The following is a 13,127-nucleotide window of genomic DNA, read 5'->3' on the forward strand; positions in this document are numbered from 1 at the left end:
TTTTTAAGTTTGTTTCTTAATGCGAAGCATTCTTTACCGAGTCAAAGCAGTTTGTGTGTGTGTGTGTGTGTGTGTGTGTGTGTGTGTGTGTGTGTGTGTGTGTGTGTGTGTGTGTGTGTGTGTGTGTGTGTGTGTGTGTGTGTGTGTGTGTGTGTGTGTGTGTGTGTGTGTGTGTGTGTGTGTGTCGCGATTCTATCTCGGTGTTTTGGTGAACCGATCCTGGAGATAGAGCAGTCTAAAATTATGTGCCACTGGGTATGTTCCACTGGGGCCATCTTGTACCACACCCGCCGCGGTGGCTCAGTGGCTAAGGCGCTCTGCTGCTGAGCACGAGGTCGCGGGATCGAATCCCAGCTGCGGCGGCCGCATTTCGATGGAGGCTAAATGCAAAAACGCCCGTGTACTTGCGCTGTAGGGTACGTTAGAGAACCCCAGGTGGTCAAAATTAATCCGGAGCCCTCCACTGCGGCGTGCCTCATAATAAGAACTAGTTTTGGCACCTAAAACGCCAGAAAAGAAGGAGACATTTTGGACCACATCGCGGCCTCGTGCACTTGTTTCGAACTCAGTTTACGCGTATATGTCGGGACTTAAGTATAGGTGCAACCTGTCCTCGGCCTCTTGTATTTGTATGTTCAGTGTGTCCAGGACTATAAGCGTACTTCTGTCATAATCCTTTTAAGGCTAACTTCCACATTAGATATTTTAAACTTGTGACGTTTCTTCTTACAATACGTTTTCATGTTATTTTTTACTGTTACGTGAAAAGGAGTAGCCATCACCGTTACAGGGTTACTAAATATCGTTTGATCACTTTCATTTCAGTAAAGAAAGCACTTAGGAATGAAAAGCTTTGCGAATTAGGCCCCAGTTTGTGCACAGAGTCGATCGCTTTTCTGTGCGTTAGCGAATTCGAACGACCGGCGTTTGTCTACAGACAAAATACTGGAAGGCACACTCCGCCGTTCATCGGCGCACAACGCTTGGCTCTCAGCGATATATAGAGCGTGTAGAGAGAACGCACATTGACACCGATGGATTGGTCTCCTCCACCGTCTTTACATGTGCCACTTTTATCCCGGTCATACATGTCGCAATCGAGTTCGATAGGTCCCGTATGACGATGTCTACGCAAACAGAGATTGCCGCTCGGACTGCTGCTGTTAATTACATCCTGCAAGCGCAACCTCAAAAGTGGGTCGTGTTTTGTGACTGCAAAGCAGCATTAATTAAGCCACTTCAGAGTCAGCCCCACAATGCAGGACTCGTGCGCAATTGCTATCCGAGATAAATAGAGGTCCTCCCTAATCTCTTTATAAAGTCGATAAGGTTGCTCGTTGGGCTTGTTGGTGCGCCATATTAAATGACGCACCAACGGAAATAAATGACGCTCATCTCAGAAATTAATCTGTTGCTCAAAGTTAGCGCTGTGTGTGTGTGTTTCTGTGCCTCTTATAGTCGCGCCTTATATATATATATATATATATATATATATATATATATATATATATATATATATATATATATATGCGCTACGCCAATGGTATTTAATACCTCTGTAAGGGACATGACATCGTCCTCCAATGCAGCCAGGTGACTGTGGCATCGTGAGTAACGACCTCGCTTATGGTGCTGTCAGGTGAGCCCATAAGGAAAAAGACGACTCCCACACACTTGTCGAGAACGGACGCTGCGAGGGTTCTTTGCTCCACGATTGAAACTTCTCCAAACGTCCTGAGTTTCTCGAACTGTTATCTCCTCCTTTCCCGTTGCTATCAACTTAACCGCGCCACCTCTGGCTAGGGGCGGCTTTTACGAAAGCTTACTTGCAGAGGCACAAAGTGACAACAGTTACTGGACAATTCCACAGTGGTTCAAGTGAAGACCAATCTTGAGCATTGCTTCCGCAAACAGTAAGGGTGTGCGAATATTCGAAACTGTCGAATAAGGAATCGAATAGTGTCCTATACAATCCGAAGACTGAATCGAATAGTCACCATATCGAGATACAAATATTTTTCGAACGTTTTTCGAATATTTCGAAACGTCAACTGTGCACAATCAAACATAAAATTTTATCCCCGCGTGCATGGTATATTCATAAGGCATAAAACATTAGAAGTTGCGTAGTGGAGCAGGCTACTTCGCTTAGGCAGTGGAGAATCCAAGAATGGAGGGGGAGAAGGGGGGGGGGGGGGGGCGCCAAAGCCACTAACTAATTCAGCCCCCGCCCCCTCCCACCCCCCTCTGCCGCGATTTTTCGGCACGTGGAATTTTCTAGGCCGCTGCGGCGACCATAGCGCTGTCCGCGGCGAGCGAAGCACCCCTCACTTCAACTTTTGTGGCGCGAAACTGGCCGCAACCGCTGCCTTTGTGGTAGCGAGCTGGTCGCTTCCTCCCCACCCCCAATTTCGCCCCTTCAGAGAGTAGAAGGTCGTTTAAATAAGCGGGGCAGATACTGCAGATACTGGCCACCCTACCTGTGAGAGAGAGAGAGATAAGTTTAATGATGCGAAATGCAGAGAGGTCGGCCTGAGGTAAATTCCTCTAGCCAGCTACTCTGCGTTGGGGGAAGGGGAAGAGGGAAAGAAAGAGGGAAGAAAGAGGCGCATGATGGGTGACGATGATGAGAGAAGGAGGATATGAAACATATGGCAAGCACTTTGGCATGCTCAAAGCCTACAGTCCAGGCCCGTACTTTTTAAAAAGTTCAGTAGCGCCTGCATGGCCTTGAAACTTGATTGAGTGTCTGGCCAAGGGCCTAAAATAACGTCCTCCGACAACGGTGGGCTGTCGAGACGTGTAAGGTCATTATTCAACCTTTGACGCTCTTGCACGTACCTAGGACAGTCACAAAGCACATGACCTGTGAATGTTGCCAGTGCCAAAGGTCTTTCTCTGCTCTATGCCGTTTGAAGACTTGGTTGCGTTCTCACATAAACGAAGGGCGCTTGAATGGACTGGCATTGTTGCATGCTCATAGGGACATTGCCATTGACAGGACAAAAGTAATTGAGTGGTTCGCAACCAAAGATAGCGGACAACGCAGGTTAGAGTTTGTTATCTAAGTAGCTCATATAGGTTGCGTCTTTGCAAGGGTAATTGGCGAACATGCCAACCTTAATGCTCTTATAACAAACCTGTGAACCTTGTTATCGCAAATGGACATCTTTGTTCTTGTATAAATATTGTCTTACCGTTGTATGTGTTGCTTTTCGATTCTTTTGTTTTCGTTAGTTAAGACAGTCGCCTTTCCGATGTAGTTGTATGTTTATTTATACTAGACGTTATTGTAGTAGTTTTGCTTCTGTCTACATATCTGTATAATATTTCAATTTTCTTCTCCCAGAGTTTACTTGTTGTCCATGACTCATGAGTGTTACACCGGTGTTCCACTACCACTTTTGATCGCGATCAAGCCCGATACGGATCAAATTTCTCGATTGCGATTGGCTCCCTCGCGCAAAGGAGGCAATCGCGACCGAGAAATTCGATCCGGAGCGGGCTTGATAGCGATCAAAAGTGTGCCGTGTGACAGCCGTATTACTCTACTTCCCTATAGGCAAAGCTCGGCAGGGATTTTACGGAAAATGATGAAATCGCCGCACCCTCCTGGTTAATGCTGCTTGTATAATTTTCCTAATTCCTTCTTGTGTCCATATTTGTAGCCGATATTATTCAGATTCCTGTATAAAATTTTTGTTTCAGTTTTTAGTGCTTTTACAAGGTTTGACCATGCCCACCGGTGTGAATAAATTGGTTTCGAAGTGCTCACATGGTTGTCTGCAAGATGTTGTTGATGAAAAAGGCACTAAGAGATGCAACTGAGAACAAATCATGATCATTTGGTTACAGACGTGTAGTTAGTTGCGCAACCTCCCCCCCCCCCAAACGCATTAAAGAACCGCCCCCCCCCCCCCCCGGCCCCCCAAAAAAAGAAGACACCTGGATGCGCCCCTGCGCTTAGGAAGCCAGACCTTACCGGTTTTACAGCGATCATTCGCACTCTCTGAAGAGTCCTATGCATGCGAATAATCCTGTTTAGTTGTTCGTAATGCTGTATGTGTGATTTTAACAAAGAACGCAACGTGCAATGTAATGACATAAACGTGATTGCGCTATGAATAGTAGGATGTGAATATCGCTTTATAATAATTGTGATTTCAGCGGTTCATTATTCGATTCAATCTAAAAAATCACTATTCGTGCACCGCTAGTAAACAATATGCGATCGATCATATGACTGGGGTTGTGATGCCATGCCAGGACATCGGAGTTGCTGAGCGCAGTCATTCACTCGCTGCTGTAGGGTCTGCTTCGTTTTCGTCCTCGTTACGACGTTAAGCGAGGTATCTTATTCAGAGCACGTGTGTCAAACCGGCTGTATCTGTACCATTTTAGAAGACGAAGATTATAGGAGCGTCGTTGCAGGCCAGGCCCACAAAGCAACGGAGGCACTGCCAAAGTTGATGAAATGGACTGTCCTCAGCACCCGATTGCATATAGGTGTAACGTGGAGCTCCGCGTCGCTGCGCATGCTTGTTCCTCCCTCCCTCTCTGGTTTTCTTTTGCTCCCCTCAGCATCCTTCTTCTTGTACAGGAAGCTGAATATTCATATTATTATTATTATTATTATTATTATTATTATTATTATTATTATTATTATTATTATTATTATTATTATTATTATTATTATTATTATTATTATTATTATTTATGGCTTCCCTGCGGCGCGCTCGCATTTTCGCCAAAAATGATTGTCACGGCATTTTGTACACAATGCGCGTGTTTATATGGGACGTGTTTTATCTTCAGGGATGGTTAGGGGTCACCATTTAACGGTCGCACTTTGCCTATGTTCTAGTTGAGCAGTTGAAAAACAATGAAAAATAGTGGACAGGACACAACGGTGCGTCCTGTCCGCTTTTTCAGGTCTCAGTAGTTCTTGCCCTGTTATTCAAACGCGAAGACGTATACGAGCGAGCTAAAGTTCACACTCTAGAGAGGGTTCCAACGCGTATCCCACTGACAAACCCGTTTGTCGCATCAGGGGCCGAATTCACAAGGCTATTCGTTCGTAAGAGATCTTTGGGCGCCCATTTTCCTTCGTGAATAATGTGCATAGCATCGGGACTGATTGCAATTTCATCTTACAAAACAATTCTACAGCATAAAAATAGCTTTTTGTGAGTATGATTCCTGGGGCCCAATTGACAAATGTTTTGGTTCGTAAGTGCTGCTGTACATTGGCCATCAGCCTTCGCTAATACAGTCGACTCCCGTTAATTCGACCCTTGCGGGACCACAAGATTTAGCCGAATCAATAAACGGCAGCAAAATGAACGAATTCAATGTTTTTATTGCTTGAAGTAAGTCTGTAACGCATTTCTGTTTCTTGCTCTTAAGCGCCACTCAACCAGTATTAGGCGAAGAGCTCTGATATGTTAAAACACGGCCCGAATTAAGTGGCAACGGATTGCTTCACGGGCGGAAGGATAGTCGGCCACTAAGAGATAAAAATAAATTTATATAAAACAAGTTCACGCCTAGGGAAGCAGCAGCATCTTCTGCTGAACGTCTTGCGTTTTCGAGCTTGTAGTAAACGCCTGAGGGGTGCCGTTGCGGGTTGGTGGGGATTTTCGAGTTCGAACTAAACGAGTTTTCCTTTCATAGCAATGTATGGCTTCTCGCCGGGACTTTTCAGTGCTTTAAAATTACGTTAAAAAACAATTAAGCGAGGTCGAATTAACGGAAGTCGACTAGCAGTAATATACCCAGCATCAAGATTGGCTAGCATTTGCTCTTACGGACAAATCTATTGCAAGAGCTTTTTATGAATGCGGGCCCAGGAACGGTGAATGCTTAAATGTGTTGATTTAGGTCGCGAATTCAACGCGAGATCACTTTCACAATGCAAAAGTAAACATAAATCGGGAATGTCACTATTGTGAAACAGGTTTGCCTCCCTCGTCCATTTGTAAGAAAGTACCTGCAACTTTATTTTAAAGCAGAAGCGAAGCTTGTATACGCTAGCCTGCGCCGGCGATGTAACGCTAAAAAAACCAGCTGCTCTCAGAGCTGCACAGGTGGTCGGCACGCGTGGCACGCGCTTGTGCCACTGCATGCTCCCGCGTTCGTCGTCGTCGTCTGCTTCCACAACTGGCTGCGTTGCCGCTAATCATTCCAGCGTAGAATTTCACTTCTGTCGTCGTGATGGGGAGGCCGCGTTTACGGGGGTATGAGTCATTGCTTAAGGGGGTATGAGCCATTCATTGTCTTACGTAACTGACAGATTTAATTTTGAAGAAATTTCATGGAAATCCATCCAGAATGAACGCGCTCGGGAAAGGGCTCGTCGTCGACGTGACGATTCTAGCGTGTGGGATTACGAAGCCCAGGCGAAACGTCAGCCCGCGGACCCCGAGTTGAGGGAGCGCAATGTAATTTAGGCCAAACTAAAGCGAAGAGCCGCCGACCCCGAGTTACGGGAGCGCGATGTTGAGGCCAAACGTCAGCGTCGTCTAGCCCTCCAGGAAGCCGACAACGGTGTTGCCCGCCTCGGCAACGCTAGCGCCAACTTCTCCGGTGCACGGAGTAAGATAAGACAGGAGCGCCGACTCCGCTCGTCTGGAAGGGACACATTCTGAAACGCCGGTTCCTGCTTCACAGCGTGTTCGCCAGATGGCGCTACGAATGAAGAAAAACTCTGCAGCGGAGAGGCGGGTCCAACAAACCGAAGGAGCAAAGGCGCGGGGACTCTCTCGCGGCGCCTGCTTGCCTATCCGTTTTGTCGCCTGCTCCGCGCACGCCCTGACGCCTGTAGCGCACACAGCTCTTGTGGTTCACGGAGTGACGTTAGCAGGATAAACAAGTCATGTATAATTTTATTTAATTTATTTTATACATGCCAAAAGCAGGGAATTTGTCAGGTGGCCTACATGGAACTTTACAAGGCACAGGAACAGAAAATAAACAAATTACGCAAACTAAGACGGCAAGAAAAACTATAGCAAATGGTAAGGCGATATAACGGCAGTTCGGGTGGTCTCAAGCAATGACAGACGACAGCGAAAAGAAGTTTTTATGCAAAAGCTGACGTTTATCACTCTTTTTTACCTGAGCACGCATCAAGTGCTAAAATGCTTCGCTTGCTTTTTTGTTTCTCGCGGTGATTTTCGTGTCGCCCGGTTCTCTTGCGAGCAGAATCGCCACATTCTCATTAAACATAATAATTGGGAATTCCTGCCAGTGTTTCCTGCTTATTATTTCACAAGAGAAGCTCTGATTATGCTTCTGCATAACTGGGGGAATCATCTCGAAGGCAAGGCTGAGAATTTACAGGGTAGCCAGCCGGTATTCACACTGGCTAACCTCCTTGTCTTTCTTTCCCTTTCTCTCTCTCTACATTACGGCATGTCTCTGGACAAGGAAAGGCACCTGCACTGTGTGTAGTTGTAGACAAATTTAAATTGAGCTCCTCTCGTCCTTCCGCATTGGCGTCTTCTGGTTCCTCCTGGCATTCAGCATCATTGAGCTACGCCAGGCTTCCTTAAACAAATTAAAGGAACGGCTCCGCTTCGAAGTCGAGGCACTTGCTTTACATCTTTCAAGAAGCAGTAACTATCAAGAATAAGCTGCTTCTCGAAGTGTCGCGAACATATTTTGTCATTGCTTTAAGCGCTCGCTTACCTTCAGGAATTTTTTGACGCCACTGGTGCAGTAGTTGAAGATCAGATGGCGCCGCGAAGAGCGAAAACTTCTCGCGTCCTGTGCCATACCCAGATTTACAGCCGGGAACAAATCACTGTCCTGTTACTCAGTCTCTTCACGCACAAGTATCAAGATACCTTGTTCCGTCAGGCATGAATAAACATACTGCAGACATGGTAAACAAAGCGAGGAAGATGAAAATTTCGCACCTTCGCTTCCGCGCAGACGTAGAGGAGTGAAGAACAAGTACTTCGGTTGTGTCTTTTTGTACAGCATCATTTATCGTCTGTTTCCTCTAAAGACATCTAAAAATGTTTCGTATGCGTGCATAAAAGCGCTACCACGTGTTTATTTGCGCTTTTATTATTTGCGCGCATATATTTTTTTGTGTTTGATTGCTGTCAAATTGAGACGGCCGAGGGTCCACGTTTGTAGCAGACGACACGCTCTACGGGTGCCGCGCTGCCGGTTCTGCGGCGCCGTCGCCGCCGTCGCCGCCGGTCTCCGCCACTCAGCGCATGCGCACATGGAAGCAAGCTGTTGAGTGTTTTCCACGCACCTCGACAGATGGCGCTACGCAATGTATAATTTACGTTACGCGGTTTGTCCCGAGCGAATGCGTTGCGCGCCGGCGGAGTCGGCGCTCCTGTTTATCTTACTCCTTGCCCCGGTGGGAAGGCCAGGTTTCAACGCGAGTTTCTCAACCGGAACTTCGGAGCCAGCTGCAGTGCGTGCGACCGATTGTGATTCGAGCACGACGGGGTACTCGTCTGTGCAATTCGTTCGAACGAACAACGAAGAAACACACGACAAGCTTCGCGTACCCCCATTTCCTCGACAGGGGAAGGGCTTCTAATTTTTTCTTCGATTAATATATTAATTAGAAGACGTGGTGAGAAGGATGAAGTGGAGGGGCGAGGGCAGAGTGATAAAATTGTTTTTCCTTTGAAGCATTTTCCGCTGCTATTTTTACTTCATGAACTCTCAGCAAGACACCTGTGAGGACAACAGAGCACGCTAGCTGAAATTGTCTTATTGTGTTACCTTGATCGGTGATCTGTACCTGCGTGGAAAGGTGAAAGGTATTGCTTAGAAAAAGAGAATTCAGGAGGCATCTCATGCTCTGGTATTTTAATGTGTGAACTGTACGTATACGCATAATTCTATTTGTGGACACAACATTCCACTGGCCATTACCTTCTTTTATCACGAACGATGACGTCGAGCTTTCTTTTTTTTTTCTTGTAACCATCGTGCTTCGTTGTACTGGTGTGGGAGAGTTTGTTGATAATAATTTCGAATGTCGAAGTCAGCGCAAACAAACAAGGACAGGCAGGAAAAGCTGCGACACAGCGCGTCGTGTTGTCGTTTTGTCTACCTTAATCTTCGCTTGTTCGCGTTGTTTTCCGTCTTCCTTCTCCAGCACTGTCAATGACGAAGTAATGAGACACTGAATGCAAAGAAGCTTTCCACGTTCCGTTCGCTAAATTTTATGCTGTCTGCCGAACTCGAACGAGATGTATGCACTGGTCTAACTGGGCTGGCAGCGACGCTTTGGACACCTGTCTGGGCCTCCGGCAAAGGGGCACTGGTCTGGAAGGCGTCGGTGCAGCCGTGCAGTTGCGTAACAGCGCGAGCCAACGGGATGATACGGGAGGCAGGGGTAGAGAGCAGATCGTGGCGCAAAAGCACCTCTGCTGCCCAATACGTGGTTGACCCCGTGGTCGATTGTAGATTCTGCGTTTTGTTTTGCACGATCGCTCGTTCGTGCGCGCGTGACGGCAAGACAAATAATAACAGTAGTAATAAGAAAAACTGAAAAATCCCGATACAGTCCGTGTTTTGACCTGGCCCTCGTCTTGCCTGCGTCGATGTGACGTGGGCGTCTGATAAGTACATCACCGGCTGGGCCAACAACTCGAGGCGGGGGAAACGCCCCGGGTTTCCGCCGCGACGCTCATCTGCAGGCGGAGCAGATCGGCCGAGTCGATCGCGCCCCGCGACACCCCTGGCCATCACTCTCTCTCGTTTCCTTTGGCTGGTCGCGTGCGCAGGAAAAAGAGAAACGATGCGTTTCCTTCGGTGCCGGGGCGTGTGTGCAAGGCTACAACGTAGTCGGGAGTGCCTGTTTGCGGGCGCTTGTTTTTCTCCGGGTGGGTGGGTGGGTGCCTGCCCGTTATTATTTTTATACCGCGCGGAACGAGGGATTTGCGCGCACGCCTTCGGAGATCTATGGGGGCGTACCAATGACATCGACGGGCAAGTGGCCAATGCCCTCGCTTTTATTTTTGTTTTGAGAATCGTATTATAGCATGACGTTTGCTTTGAGTTAAATGCTAGTCAACAGGCGCTCACTGGCTGGATTCGATTCCGAATGCGATCGGGATGGTCAATGAACGCGGGAATCTTTGAACCATTCAAATCGATTTGCACTTAGTTGCAGGCGTCAAATTAGTTTTAAGGATATGGTAGTTGTATCTTGCAGTCTAGCTTCTGGCACAGGAGCCGTTTTTCTCAATGAAATCTAACGTAAGTGTAACTGAACGCTTTTGCATTTCTCGTATAGTCTTCTTAGCGTCGACGTTAAAACGTAGCTAGTTCAAGTCAGACGTGGCTCACTTTCATTCAGACGCCACTTGCAAATGCATGGCACAAAGATTAAGCTGAAGTGTACCTTTACTTGACCTTGCGAGAAGGAAGCTTGTGACCACCTAGAATACTCCTCTTTGTATAGTATTTATATGGCCAACTTCGTCTTAATATGCGGATCGCCAAGTAACGCTGTCCCTAAATGCGACAAACACATTCTCCTCACGAAGTATGAATAAAATGAAAAATAGGTATCCCATACTCTCAACGAACCGGGCTCCGGGAATTGCTATATTTAGTCCATAGTTGGCAGCTTCCTCCAAGCAATATTGCAGAAGTGTTTCGGTTTGTTTTTTCACCACTATTAAGGAGTACTAACACAAAAGCTTAGCATCTTGCTTTCTTTTTCTTTTCTTTTTCGATCTGTAGCAATTGGCCAGGTAATCACGGCATTAAACCTCCCCTCCTCCTGCGCACGACGAACAAAGTAATTGCATCGTCGTTTAGTGTGACCAGTTTCGGTTTCCGAGAACGTCGTGACGTCAGCCGCTGACGCGCACGGTGCGTGTCCACAATGGAACCATGAATATGCTTACTAAATGTTTCTATGATTCAGAAAAAGTGCAGACGGTGCAGGTTGTGATGCGCCGGGCTGCACCCACTCACTGCAATGTTCATGGGTACACTGCTTCTATGATTCAGAAAAGGTGCAGATGGTGCAGGTTGTGATGCGCCGGGCTGCACCCACTCACTGCAATGTTCATGGGTACACTGCACCGCACCTTGCACCCGGTGCAAGCGAGGACGGGGGTGCATGGAGCGCCGCTGTACCTCGGAAAATCGAGGGTCTAGAGGCAACGCACCGTGAATATCTGCTGAAGGTGCAGAAGGAAGGAAGCACACTTTATTGCATGACGTCTCTGGTACGAGTCGTCCCCGCTTGTGGTGATGGCGCTCAACGGTGGAGAAACTATCTAGTGACTCTAAAGGTTTGTTCGATTCAGAAAAGGTGTACGGCACCACAAACGAAAAGGTACAAGGGGTGCCAGTTACGGTGTGCCAGGCTGCACCCACTCACTGCAAGGTTCAAGGGTGCACTGCACCGCGGTGACACCTTGCCTTGCACCCCGTGCAATCGAGCACAGAGGTGCAGGGTGCACCGCTGCACCTTGGGGAATCGAAGGCCTATAGGTGCACTGCACCGTTAAAAGGTGCAGATGGTGCAGATAATCGAATAAACCTTAAATATATGGAGAGTCACTAGAAAAACAAGCTTTCAAAGTAGCGCGAAGATGTCCCCTCAGCTTTATCAACAGGGCTTCCATTATAGGCTTCCAAGCGGTCGCGGCCTATGGTTTGTCGCCATTTTTTTTTTCTCGCGTTGTTTGCAATAGTATGTCAGCGTGCCAACAAGCCCGGCTAACCACTATTTGAAAGTCTTTTCACAATTTCATCGCATTCGCATTCGTGATTTTGCCTGCTTCAGGAAGCTGAATAAACTTGTTGGGAGCTAGTACCCTTATGGTATATGGCATTTTGCGCATCACAATTTATTTTTTGCAATGTTGCGTCGACCCACTTTTCGGCATATTTAAAACACATTTGCGAACATAATTTACTTTTTGTAAAACCTTGAAAAATCTATAATGAGCCAAGTTTTGTAAACTTTACGACAAATTCGGGGGAGTTGCCAGGTATGTCACAAGAAATAAACTGATGGTTATTCGGCATTTAGTTCAGGTCATTCATATTTAAAACAGCGCCAAAAAACACGAACAAGAGAGAACACAGGACAAGAACACAGGACGAGTTTTCCGTGTTTTTTGGCGCTGTTTTAAATATGAATGATCCGTACCAACTAGCTCGCACCCAAACCCTTCTGATTCAGGTCATTGTCTGCCAATGTCGACAAAATCACAAAGAACTATACCACGCAACTTTTTCCAAGTGCTATGGCACAGGGTCACTTACTTAACGTGGTTGTTTTTTTTTTAACCGTTTAGTGGTTTGGCTTTATCAATTAGCCTATTGCTGCGTCTACCACTTTTCACAGCTTTAACGCCACTGTCATGCCGCCATTTTCTTGAGATTCTTTAGCGCGCATGAAAACGACGCTCAACTGTATTCCCCAAAGAGTATTCCAAAGAGGTTACTCGAGCACTGAATGCTCGAGTACGCTCGCCAACAAACAACTAACATGGCATTCGCGTCCCCGCAGCATGCACTGCAGCGTCTGCCGACCGGCGCTTGAAAGCCCTATGCCGGTGACAAACCACGTGTTTGGCGCGAGCCATTGGGAGGGCAGGCAGCGCCGGGAAAAGGAATGCGGTAATCTGAAACTTGTTTTTTCTAGTGACTCTAGAGAAACTTGGTTGAATCGAATAGACCTTTAAAGGCGCTTATGTTGGCAAAGCCACGTCTTGTATATCCAAAGCAGTTCTCCGCCCCCACCGCCCCAACCCCAAAAACACATAGACACACACACCCGTTCCGCTTCACTGAAGTTCTTTCTCAGAAATTCCACACCTAGCACTAAAGAATCGAAATAGGATGGAGAAATGCACGTTCAAAGTGACATGGCGGATCCAACATAAGGGTTTACATTTAGGCCTGTGGGATGAGGGAGCAAATTCATAGTTCTTTGATTACGGGGTGGGGAAGAAGCAGCTCAAGCCCGCTAGTCTGCGTCCATGCTTCAGCGCGTATTCGCTGAACGTAAACGAAAGCACCTTGGTGCCTATGTTGCGAGATGGTGTGGTTAGAATCCAGCCGCGGCCGCATGTTCTAAGCATTGCTACTCATTAATACTTCGTCGAGCATGTCCGCGT

The 13,127-nt window shown here is 47.1% G+C and overlaps 1 protein-coding gene across 3 annotated transcripts in view; it reads left to right on the top strand.

The window, feature by feature from the left end:
* Nucleotides 1–13,127, top strand: part of LOC119432958 (uncharacterized) — a 118,171-nt gene that overhangs the window by 48,487 nt on the left and 56,557 nt on the right. The window lies entirely within an intron of this gene.

The sequence above is a fragment of the Dermacentor silvarum genome, chromosome 1, assembly GCF_013339745.2.
Source record: "Dermacentor silvarum isolate Dsil-2018 chromosome 1, BIME_Dsil_1.4, whole genome shotgun sequence".
NCBI classification, from domain to species: Eukaryota; Metazoa; Arthropoda; class Arachnida; order Ixodida; family Ixodidae; genus Dermacentor; species Dermacentor silvarum.